We start from the raw sequence: 12865 nt of genomic DNA, 5'->3' as shown, positions 1-12865 counted from the left end.
TTTATCTTCATATGGTCCCAGTAGTTCATTTTTGCTTTTAATTCCCTTGCCTTTGGGGATGTGTCAAGTAAGAGATTACTACGGCTGAGGTCAGAGAGGTCTTTTCCTGCTTTCTCCTCTCAGTCTCTTTTCAAGACATTTTATCCTCTGTTAAATTCCCCTTCTTTGGGTAAAATTACTAAAAAACTTTCTCAGTGGGTACTTGCTCAGTAGATGTTAATTTGTGGTTGTGATGACTGTAGGGTTTTTTTTTTCTTTTTTTTAAACATGGCGTCATTAACTTAAAAGAAAATCCCATACCCTTTAGCAGAGAGGTGCCTCAACCCCATCCCTCTTCTCCAGCCCTAAGCAGCTATTAGTCTACTTTCTGTCTCTACAGATTTCCCTATTCCAGACCTTTCATGATCATACAATAGTGGTCTTTCGTAATTAGCTTCTTTGACTTAGCACAGTGTTTTCAGGGTTCATCCATGTATCAGAATCTCATTCTTTTTTATGGCTAAAGTAATATTCCATTGTATGGAGAGGCCATATTTTATCCACTCATTTTGAGTTGTTTCCATTTTTGACTATTATGTATAATGCAGTTATGAACATCGGTGTATAAGTTTTTGTGTGGATATATATATTTTCATCTCTCAAGTATATATCTAGGAGTAAAACTGCTGGGTCATATGGTAGCTCTATGTTTAACCTTTGAAGAACTGCCAGACTGCTTTACAAAGTAGTTTTTACAATACGCCCTGGCAGTGTGTATGAGAGTTTCAGTTGTTCCATATCCTTGTTAGTGTGTTTTTGATTATTGCCATCGTAGTAGTTACAAAGTGGTGTATCTTTGGGAGTTTGATTTCATTTTCCTGATGACTAATCATGTTGAGTATCTTTTTATGTGCTTATTAGCCATTTGCATGTTTTTGGAGAAATGTCTATTCATATCCTTTTCCCATTTTTTAATTGGCAAGTATTCTTTATATACATTCTTTATATATTCTTTAAGTATTCTATGTATATTCTAGATACAAGTGCTTTATCAGACAATATGATTTGCATATGTTTTCTCACATTGTGTGGGTTGTCTTTGCTTGTCTTTATTCTGTCCATGGAAGTATAAATTTTTTTTAATTTTGATGAAGTTCAGTTTATCTTTTTTTGTTCCTTATGCTTTTGATGTCTTATGTAGGAAGACTTTGCCTAACCCAAGGTCAAGATTTACTCATATATCTTCTCCTAAGAAGTTTATGGTTTTAGGTCTTAGATTTTAGTAAACTTTGAGTTAATTTTTGTGTCTGGTATAAGGTTCAACTCCATTGGACATCTAGGTGTCTCAGCACTATTTTTTGAAAAAAAGATTATTCCTTCCCCATTGAATTGTCTTGACTCCCTTGCAGAAAATTGACCTTGGACATATAAGTTTATTTTTATACTTTCAGTTCTGTTCCACTGATCTATATGTCTGTTCTTTGTTTTTTTTTTTAAGTTGGAGAGATAGAGAGCATGAGCAGGGTAGGAGCAGAGAGAGAGGGAGAGAGAGAATCCCAAGCAGGCTCCATGCTGTCAGCATGTGTTTGTTTTGTGGCAAATTTTGCTCTTAATACTTTATTCTTTCTCAGGATTGACTTGGCTCTTCTGGGTTCCTTGCAATTCCGTATGAATTTTAGAATCAGCTTGTCAGTTTCTGCAAAGAAGTCAGCTGGATTTTGATAGGGATTATATTAAATCTGTATATCAATTTGGGAAGTATTATCCTCTTACCAGTATTTATTAAGTCTTTCAGTTCATGAACATGGGATGTTTTTCCATTTATTTAGAGCTTGTTTAATTTTGTTCAATGTCTTGTAGTATTCAGAGTGTATGTTTGCATTTTTTTGTTAAATTTATTTTTATTATTTTTGATGCTATTGTAAATGGAATTACTTTCTTGACTTCATTTTCTTTTTCATTGCAAATGCATAGAAATACAATTAATTTTGTATATTAATCATGAAATCATGAAATCTTGTTGAAATGTTTATTCTAATAGTTTTTTTTTTTAGTGGATTCCTTTGGATATTCTATATACAAGATCAAATCATCTGTGAATATATTTTTACTTCTTCCTTTGCAATCTGGATGCTTTTTATTCCTTCTTCTTGTCCAATTTCCCTGGCAAGACTATGGCCATCCTTGTCTTATTTCTGACCTTAGGAGAAAACATCCATTTCTTAACTAACCATTAAGTAAGATGTTAGTTGTTGGGTTTTCATAGATGCCCTTTATCAGATTGGGGAAGCACCCTTCAGTTCTTAATTTCTTCAATGATTTTATCATGAAAGGATGTTGGCTTTGTCAAGTACTTTTTATCGATCTGTTAAGATGACCATGGTTTTTTGTATCATTATTTTGAAGTTATTAAATTCAACATCAAAAATTTATTGTTGTCTCTTATGCATTATTTTTATATGCATTTCTTCTGTATACACTTAACTTATTAGGTATTAAATATCATCTTTGATATTTTGCCTCAGAGATATCCTGCAAACTTAGTTTTAAAAATTAGCTTAGTATTGGTATTCAATTTTGTCAATTGAATACTTTCTCATGTTTTGAACGAGAAAGTGACATTTCTAATAGCGATAAGCTCCAGAAGCTTTAAAACTTGAGAAAGTTAATCAGGTATTGATAGTTCTGGAAGACAAGTGTCTATTAATAGACCTGTAGGACAATGTTAATTCTAAATGAGTGATGACTTATAATGCCAGCACACCTTTAAAAGCTAGTATTTTATCTTCTGTGAGCAGCATTGCAGGATTGGCATAAGGAAATGTGGATTCTTAATATATTTCGAAAAGGATGATGTGAATTCTGTTAGCCTCAGGCTTGTTTCACACTTTAAAACTGTCTTTGCCTACAGTATAAACAACTTGAATGTTCTATTTATTTTTAACATTGCCATCTGTTACTGTTAGATGCCAAATCTGAAAGATGCAGCTATAGTTTGAGGCTGAAATTTAAAGCTCCCTATATTATTACACAACAAGGGCAATAGGAAAATTTTTCCCTTCGGAGTTCTTCTTAATGTTCTCAATATGTTCAATTATTTGTGTATGTAAAAATAAAATCATTGAGTCACCATGTCCTGATCAAGAAAACAAGTATCCGTGTTGCCTTAAGAAAAAGAAGGTGTGGTGGGGGAGGGAGTAGGTGGGAGAGGGAGGTAGAAAAGAAGAGGAAAGAAAAGAGGAAGAAAGATAGAAGCTTGTCCATAAGAAATTGGCGGTTGAATCATCACAGTTACAGTTTGATGGGAGAAGGTGAGGTTGAGGTGGGGGGAAGAAGAAGGGAAAGCATACGTAGTTTTTTGTGTGTGTTTATCCTGCTTGTAGCTTATGGAGCAGTTGGATTTACTTATTGATATCTTTCTTCAAGTTTTAGTTTTCTCAGCTATTATCTTTACAGTATTTCTTCTGTGCAATCGTTGCTCTTCCTCTTTTCCTTTACAGATTGGTTACACTCTTTGATACTGTCTTACACACCCTCTCTTTCCAGTTTACTTTTATTGACCTCTCTTAAAGTTCAGTTATTCTTCTGTGTAGGCTTCTCTTAAGCCCACCTGATAAATTCTTCAATTCTTATTTTATTTCTTTTTTAAAAAACATTTTTTAAGGTTTATTTATTTTTGAGAAAGATAGAGTGCGAACAGGGGAGGGGCAGAGAGAGGGAGGCACAGAATCCGAAGCAGGCTCCAGGCTCTGAGCTGTCAGCACATAGCCCAACGTGGGGCTCAAACTCACAAACCCTGAGATCATGACCTGAGCTGAAGTCGGACGCTTAACTGACTGAGCCACCAAGGTGCCCCTTATTTTATTTCTTGGATCAACATTTTGTCTTTTTTGTAATTTCCATAGTGGGATTCCTCATTTCTTCCATTATCCACCTTTTTGTCTAGAAAGAAAGAAAAAGGGTTAGGGGAGGAAGAGGGGAGAGAAAGGAAAGTAGGGAGAGAGGGTAAGAGAAAAGCAGGGCAATGCTTATTTTCTTCTTAACTCGAAGGACAAGGGAATTTAGATAAAGCCTTTGCTCTGAACACAGAAGATTTGGACAGGAATAAAAAAAAATATCTCTTTGAAGCATTGGAGAGTTAATAAGGCAGTAAACAATTACTGAGCTGAGGTTAAGCAGAAAAAGGACATCCTGAAGACAGACTTCAGTATATGGAGACTTTATTCCCCTAGGGTATCTACTGATAGAGTAGAGAAAGGCACAGTAGTCCTAGGAGAACAAAAATTGGAGCTCAGAGCCCAGTAGGGCAGAGTTACTGATAAATGCCCCAAGTTTTGAGTTAGAATTTTTGTGGAAATTGACAACTGGTTCTAAACTGATTCTAAAATAATTATGGAAATGCAGAGACCTAAATCCCAAGACAATTTTGAAGAACAATAAAGTGGGGAAACTTACTATTTTAAATATCAAGATTTATTGTTAAAACTTCACTTAAGGTACTGATATTAATTCAAGGGTAGACAGACAAATAGATTAGTGGAGCAGAATAGAGTCCAGAAACAAACCTGTGAATATATAGATACTTTTTTGCAGAGCAATGTCAAAAGGACAGTTATTTCAATAAATGGTGCTAGGTCACCTTCAGGGGTGTGTGTGTGTGTGTGTGTGTGTGTATGAGTGTATAAAATTCTTATTTAACCCTGTATACAGAATCATTTCTGGGAGAATTACAGATCTGTATGTGAAAGGCAAAACAATAAAACTCTTAGAAGATAATACAGTAGAGTATCTTCATGACCTATTTTCATGATCTCGGGATAAACATAAGCAGTAATCTTAACTGAAAAGCTTAATAATTAAATTGAATTAAAGATCAGAACTTGATCTTAAATGCTATTAAGATAATGAAGAAAGCAAATCACAAAATGAGAAAGATATTTGACAAAGGTCACATAACTAAAGTGTGTAAAGAATCAGTAAGAAAGGGACCGATAAAATGATTTGTTTAATTAAGTGAAAACTTGAATAGGTACTTTACAACAAATATCCAAAATGCTCATAAGCGTATGACAAGATGGGAAACGTCATCAGTCTTTAGGGAAATGCAAACTGAAATCTCATGGACTCTTTAATACATACCCACCAGAGGTTAAAATTTAAGAATAATAATGCCAAAGGTTGGCAAGGATATACATCAGTAGGAATTCTCTCACACTGCTGATGGGAGATAATGTGGGACAATCATTGTTTGGTATTACATACTGAAGTTGACACATACCCTGGGGTCCAGCAGGTTCGCTCTTAGGTCAATATAGAATGTTTATAGCAACCTTAGTCCTAATTGTCAAAAAAACTTGAAAGACCAGAGGCATATTCATAATGGGATGGATAAATAAAGGCACATTCGTTGAACGGATTCTTCTACACCGATGAAAATGAAATGAGTTCTGGCTGTCTGCCACAATATGGGTGAATCTCACAAAAATAAGTGTTGAGTGAGAGAAGCGTGCTATACGTACATGCATACATACGCCGTATAATTCCACATAGATGAGGAGAGAGTTCAGGATCACAGAGTTTAAGATGGTTCTGTGGTGTTAGAATTCAGAATAGCAGTTAACTTTGGGCGGGAGGAAGGGGATAGGTGACTGGGATGGGTAGGAGAGAGGATTCTGGAGTGCTAGCAGTGTTCTGTGGATCCAGGTGGTGATTATACAGAAATGGAATGATGTTGAACATCTTTTCATGTGTTTATTGGCCATTTGTATATCTTCTTTGGAGAAATCCCAGTTCAAGTCCTTTGTCATTTTTGAATTGGTCACTTTTCATTCTTTAAATATATCTCCCATCCAGATAAATATTCTTTGCAGTATTGCTTTAATATTCAAATGTTGGAAATCACAGTTTCAAAATAGATACTTCCTTATCTATTTATGTGTGTGAAATATTCTGCAGCCCTTAAAAAGAAAGTCATATGGAATTGTTTTCTGTGATTTATTGTTAAATGAAAAAGCAAATCACAACATAGAATAATCTCATTGTAAATTCATAGAAAATGATCTGGAAAGATATATACCAACTAGAAAGGGGAATGAGATTGTAGACATCAGCAAAAGAAATTTAATTTTTTTCTCTGTTTGCTTCTGTATTATTCAACCCCTTTACAATAAAAAAGTATTACTTTATAGAATATGAAAAAATAGATTGTATCTCTCCTTAACTCCATCCTTTCCAAATAGGTGATTTCCAAGGGTCCTTCTTAATGCAACCACCCCATAACATAGATATTTTCTGACAGTAGGTTTAATTTAGATATTTAATTTATATACATGTGTGAAAACAACACAGTTGAAGGGATAAGAGCATAGGCTTCCAACCTCAAGTTTTAATCCCTGTGCCACATTTTACATTTGGCTTCTCTGACTTTTAATTCCCTTATTTAAAAAAGTGAGGCAACATCCCTTTGAAGATTAGGGATAAGGCATCTAAAGCCCTTGGATACTTAATAAATGTCAGCTGTAGTATTTATTGATTTATATTTATCCACTCTTATGTCATTTAAATTCCAGAGTGTCAAAAACTAGATTTATGTAGATACAAAATTAATATTTGTTGGTAAAATCTATATGCCAACATCTCACAGTATACCACTAAGACAAATGAATTATAGTAGTTTTCCTGGGACCATGATGGGAGAAGGAGCCTCTTTGGATGCCACTTGAATGGAGTTTGCATTATAAATATTTGGCTTTTGGGGGGGGGGGGCGACAGCTGAATTTTTTGATTAGCAGACATAAAAGTAGCTGAGGCTTTCATTTCGAGAAAAAACTTAGTAATTAGATATAATACTGATGAAATCCTTATGGTAAGAAGTAGTTTATAAGGTAACAAATTAGTCTAAATTTGTAGCATAATTTTGAAATTAAAAAAAGTTCTTTATTTTCTTCTTTTAGGGAATTGGTCCTTTAGTGTCTTGCTTTCTTTGTTTTACTTGCAACTTTGCTTAATTATAGTTTTTTCCTTTATTTTCTTCTGTTTGCTCCGGGATTGTTTGTTTTCTTTCTTCGAGTTTGTAGCACTTTCCTCTTCTGTAACCATGTTTCCTTAACATGTCACTGACCAGACATTTTGTATCAAGTAAAGTAGGTACAGGTTTTTATCCTGTGTGCAGCATTGTATTGAACATATGCTTCCTTATATTCTGGAGGCCAGTACTTCAAGAATCGGATATTAAAATCAGCACCCTGGAAGGCATTGATGTAAGATACAGATTTGTACCAAAATGCTAGAATGCCCTGGGAAGTTTCTTTCTGAATACATTGCAAGTGACAGATTAAGATAATATTTTCATACTCTGCATTAGGGAAAAACAGGTAGAAGATTCATAATGGCACATATCTGTCAAGTGCTTGAGAGTTTATGGATACTTTTATTTCCCTTCTGTCAATTGGAATTTGACTCTTGATGCAGTCCTGTGAGGTTTGGGGGTAGGGGGTGTATTCCTGTATCCTGCCACACCTTGCATTAACAAATGGAGCCCAGGAAACTCACGGAGGTTAAACAGCTTGCCTGAGGGTTCACAACTGGGATTTGCTGAAATTTTCTGATGTCTGGTGGTAACCATGGCCAATACTTAACGTAGCTCTCACTGTGTGGTGTACCAAGACATAAATGAACTCATTTGTGGTTGATTCACTCAAAATCCAGAATTTGTCCCACTGTAGAACATTGAGTAGAGATGAAGTTTATTGTTCTCTCTCTCAAAACAAATATTTATTTAATATGTTTAGCTTTTATTACAATAGGCATGAATAAAAACACATTTGGATTTTCACAAGGCTTATACTAACGGAACAGAAGTTGGGGCAAAGATGGGTTTAATGGAGGACGAAGAGAAGTGCTTCTAGGACCTTGCTTAATGGGCTGATTTCAGTCAGCCTTCATCCTCTCTCATGACTGATTAACCCAAACAGTATCCTTCAGTCTGTCCTCACTGCGTGTAAACCCTCACTGCACACTCTGTTCTGTAACAGCGTTTGTAGGCATCCTCCTCCTCTGCTCTCCTGTTCGCGTCTTTCTCCCAGTGCTGCACTCTGCTGGGCGTTGCTTCTGTGTGCTGTGAACATACGTGCCCTCAAAGTGCTCCCATTGTGCCCAGAGTGTGAAGTGCCCTCCTCCCCATTTTGGCCACTTGAAATCCTCCTCGTGTTTCAGGCTTCAGGCCATGACCTGCTTCCTCTGTGAGAGCTTGCTAACCCCTCTCTCCCTACCCCCATGTCCTGTTTACCCCTGGCCAAGTCTAACGGCACCTCTGCCTCTTGCTCCCAAAGTGCTGTCTCCTCACAAAGGGTGAGCGTGTCTCATTCATCTTTACCTGTCTCACAGGAGGTTCATACAGTGGACACATGATTATTTCCTCTGTCTTAATACTGCTAACATGAATTTCTAGAATCAAACTTTTTTTTTTAATGTTTGTTTTTGAGAGAGCGCAGGTGGCGTAGGGGCAGAGAGAGGGGCACAGAGGATCCGAAGGGGGCTCTGTGCTGACAGCAGTTAACCCAATGTGGGGCTTGAACTCACGATCCTCCAGATCATGACCTGAGCCTGAGCCACCCAGGTGCCCCCATAACTTCTTTTTTTTAGAGTTTTATGTAAGTAATCTCTACACCCAATGTGGGGCTCAAGCTCACAACCCTGATATCAGGAGTCCCACACTCAGGGCGCCCGGGTGGCTCAGTTGGTTAAGCGTCTGACTCTTGATATCGGCTCAGGTTGGGATCAAGCTCCATGTCGGGCTCAGTGCTGACAGCATGAAGAATCTCTGTCTCCCTTTCTCTCTGCCCCCCCCCCCCATAAATAAATAAATAACCTTAAAAAAGAAAAGAGTCGCATGCTGTACTGACTGAGTCAGTCAGGCACCCCTAGAATACAACTTTTATCTCATAATCCCTAGCTTCAGAAAACTTCAGTAATGTCCCTCTGCTCCAGAATTATGTACAAAATCTTTAGAATTTGAGGTGCTCCATAAATAACTGGAACTATCTCGTCTTTGTAACCAAATGTTTCCCTTATCTATACTTTAGTGTCAGGAACATGTTTCTTTACCTTGCAGTATACTTTGGGTTTCCCCGCTTACTCGGACTGTGATCTTTCTCCTCGCTGAAATGTTTACTATGTTCTTCATGAAGGTTCTTTAGACCACTGCTTCGAAAACGTTCATGTGTGTTCAGTGTGCCTGAGAGGTGGTATTAAAAACTGTGGATTGTGATTCAGTGGGTCTGGGGTGGGACCTGGGTCCCTGCATTTCCAATGAACTCCCAGGTGACTCAACGATCCTCATCCTAAGACTATATTTTGAATAAAAAGGGACTCCATTTTAGCCGTCAGTAGCTATTATTTGTATCCGTCATTTGGAAATAGTGTATAGTAATGAGCCATCTTATTTTGAATTTGATTCTTCACTTTTTATGTCTTTTTCCTCACCTAAATTGTTTTGGTTACTGGTGGATATTTTATTTTATACCAGTTTGCATCCTTTATATATAATGTTTGCTCTAAAACAGTTGATTGATAATTAAAAATATGAACAATTTCTACTATAGTAATCAAAAATGTTTCCTGACCTCCCGTATGCCCATTAGCCAGTGCTAGGTGTAGGCCCCTAATCAGTCTTCTCCGTAAGTAAAGCAGCTGTTCCCATTTTTGGTCATTTCCAGTACTCATTAATTGATCAGAATTTATGAAGTACATACTAAGTACTAGGACCAAAACAGCAAACACAGCAGACAAATATTGTCATTTTGGGGTTTTGTATTCAAGTGTGATGCGAAGGAGAGAAAAAGGTAAACAAAGAAGTAAAAGGTTATATAGTGTGATAAGTGCTATGCAGAAAAGTCTGGAAAGGGGTGCAGGGGTTAGGAAGTGCTGGGATGTGGCCCACGTGGGCTTATCATTCCAAAGGTGGGTAGAGTGGTTGGGAAGGGCTCATTAGAAGGTTACTTTTGAGTGCCTGAAGGGAGATGAGGAGGGGAGCAAAGCACTTACCTGGGGGGTGCTTTCCAGACTGAGAACTGCAAATGTGGGGCTGCTGAACTGGACATATGCCTGGCTTGCTACAGGATTTGCTGGAAGGCAGTTTGACCACAGCAGTGAGTGACGTGAGGTGAGGTCTGGAGGTGAAAGGAGTCAAGTTCTCTTTGGGGCCTGGGCACCACTGTATGGATTTTGGCTTTCATTTAAAATTAGATGGGATGACATTAGAAGCTTTTGAGCAGAGCTGTTACTTGGCCTTATTTGGAGGATCACTTTGGTTGCCACGTTAAGGACAGGAGACCTGGGTAGAAGAAGGGAGACGGGCAGCAGCTGTTTGTAGTGGGTCTGGCAAGAGATGATGGTGGCTCAGATCAATGTGGTAGCAGTAAAAGTGGGCAGAGGTGATTGGATTCTGGGTATATTTCAGGCCATGAAACCTGCAGAATTTTCAGACATACTGTGAAGAGTTTGAGTAACACAGGTAATTCTTACGATAGAATGATTACAGTGTAGCTGTTCCTTTCCATTGAGTTCCTTGTTAACGCCACCACCCGCAAAGATTCATGTTAGCCCCTCACAGGAGAGCCTCCAGACACTTTGTTAAATATGAGAGAAAAATAACAAGTGACCTCTCCTGTGCCATAAACCGTCATTGGAAGACAAAACATGGTGCTTTCTGGGTGCCTGGGTGGCTCCGTCGGTTAAGCTTCCAACTCTTGATTTCAGCTCAGGTCATGATCTCATGGTTCGTGGGATCTAGCCCTGAGTTGGGCTCTGCGCTGACAGCATAGAGCCTGCTTGGGATTCTCTCTCCCTCTCTCTGTCCTTCCCCTGCTAATGCTCTCTCATTCTCTCTAAACAAATAAATACACTTAAAAAAAGAAGAAAAAAAAACGAAAAACACATGATGCTTTCAGTCAGCCATATTTTTTAATTTTTAATTTTGAATACTTCTCATGTCAGAAGAAGTTGCAAAAATAGTACAGAGAACTCCCATATACTCAAAAGCCAACTTCTCCCAGTTTTAACGTCTTATGTAACATAATGGCACGTTATCCAAACCAGGAAATTGATGCTGTCACACCGCAGTGAATGAGATTACAACAGACCTTACTCTGTGCTCAGCAGTTTCTGCCTACTCTCCTTTTCCTACTGTGTATTTTTATGGAGCATACATGGCAGCCTTTTTGGTTTCAGGTGAGAGTTACTGTTATTAATTATGGACTTCCCCTGCACTCCGGCAAACAGTTGTCGAATTTATGCGTTCCCGTCTGTGCTTAGATGTTAGGTAACACAAGGGGTCTATGAGTCCTACTGAGTATCCCCAGATGGCTTTTCTATAGCATGGCCCTCCCCTCCCCCTTCTTTCTCTTTTTTCTTCCTCTCTTTCCTATTCTCTACTCCCCCACCCAGCCCCTTTGTCTTTAGTACTAACCTCTGAAAGGGTGGGAGGAAGGATGTTTATTAGTTAAAACAATTTTTTAAAGAGTGGCTTTGCCTTCTCCTCTATGAATAAACTTTGAAAGCCTCATTTCCTATTCGACAACAACAACAACAACAACAACAACAAACAATCCATAAATCCACAGCTGTTCCACTGGTAAAAATTAACATGTTTTGTTCCTGCTACATATTGGAATTCTCTGGGGCTTTTCATATTTTAAAATTACATCAATTCATTGTTTTTCTTACTATGGCCTACCATTTATCAATAATTCTATATTCAGAGCTGTGTTTAGAAAGGAAGGAGAGAATAAATTTGATCAACAGCAGAAGATTTTGGCATGGTAGCTACACTCTGGGTATCTTGAATCTGACATTCCCTATTGTGTGACCTTGGCTTTTGCTTAACCCCTCTGCCTTGGTTTCCTCCTGTCTAAGATGGAAATAACATTAGAATCAACTTCATAAGGTCATAATGGAGACTTATCTGTGAAATACTTAGAATTGTGTCTAGCACATAGTGGCATTATTTTGTTTACTAGAAACAAATATCTGAATGTGGATTTACATTTGTATTTGTAAAAAAGTCATTTGTAGCAAAATATGTTAGTCTCTTACAATTGATGTATTCAAATAATTCTATGTGCACTGTTATTTAGTATAAATTTTGAATCTCTTGAATATATAAGGAGAGTTAGAATTTTAACCCTTGGGGGCACCTGGGTGGCTCAGACAGTTAAGTGTCTGACTTTGGCTCAGGTCAGGATCTCATGGTTTGTGGATTCGAGCCTCATGTCAGGCTCTGTGCTGACAGCTCAGAGCCTGGAGCCTGCTTTGGATTCTATGTCTCCCTCTCTCTCTCTGCCCCTCCCCTGCTTGTGCTGTCTCTCTCTCTCTCCTCTCTCTCTCCTCTCTCTCTCTCTCTCTCTCTCTCTAACATGAATAAAACATTAAAAAATTTAAGAAAAAAAGAATTTTACACTTGGGTACCTTATAAAGGAGGTCATACTCAGGAAAATTTAATTCTGGATTTTCAATTCTTCTGGTTAACAGAGTGTTGTTCCTCAGAGTTGTTCACACAGAGGCAGTGTAAACTGATACTTTTTTCCTTTTTTACGTGTTAGTTGAAGCACAGTTAGAGGTCATTACCAGCAAAGATGTTAAAAATGAATGTTTTCCTAGCTTGTTGCTGCTACTTTAGTGATTCAGCCTTTTACTGGGAATACTTCCTGCTTGATCAATTACTATTCATATTTTATTTGGGCCTAAAACACCTGTCATTTTTTTGGATACATTGTCTCCCATCTAGATGGCAAATATAAACAACCAAAGAATAAGTAACTTTCTCCAAGACTAAAAATGTAATAAATGCCACTCTCCTACTGGTGTTTTTCTGAGCAGGAGTGCTCAC

At 37.7% G+C, this 12865-nt stretch overlaps 1 protein-coding gene across 5 annotated transcripts in view; it reads left to right on the top strand.

Annotated features, from left to right (window-relative positions):
* The window catches only part of ARHGAP32 (Rho GTPase activating protein 32), a 198412-nt gene that overhangs the window by 124517 nt on the left and 61030 nt on the right, over positions 1–12865 (top strand). The gene's annotated exons all lie outside the window — the stretch shown is intronic.

Source organism: Panthera tigris, chromosome D1, assembly GCF_018350195.1.
Source record: "Panthera tigris isolate Pti1 chromosome D1, P.tigris_Pti1_mat1.1, whole genome shotgun sequence".
Classification (NCBI taxonomy): Eukaryota; Metazoa; Chordata; class Mammalia; order Carnivora; family Felidae; genus Panthera; species Panthera tigris.
This window is presented reverse-complemented; position numbering and strand designations above follow the sequence as displayed.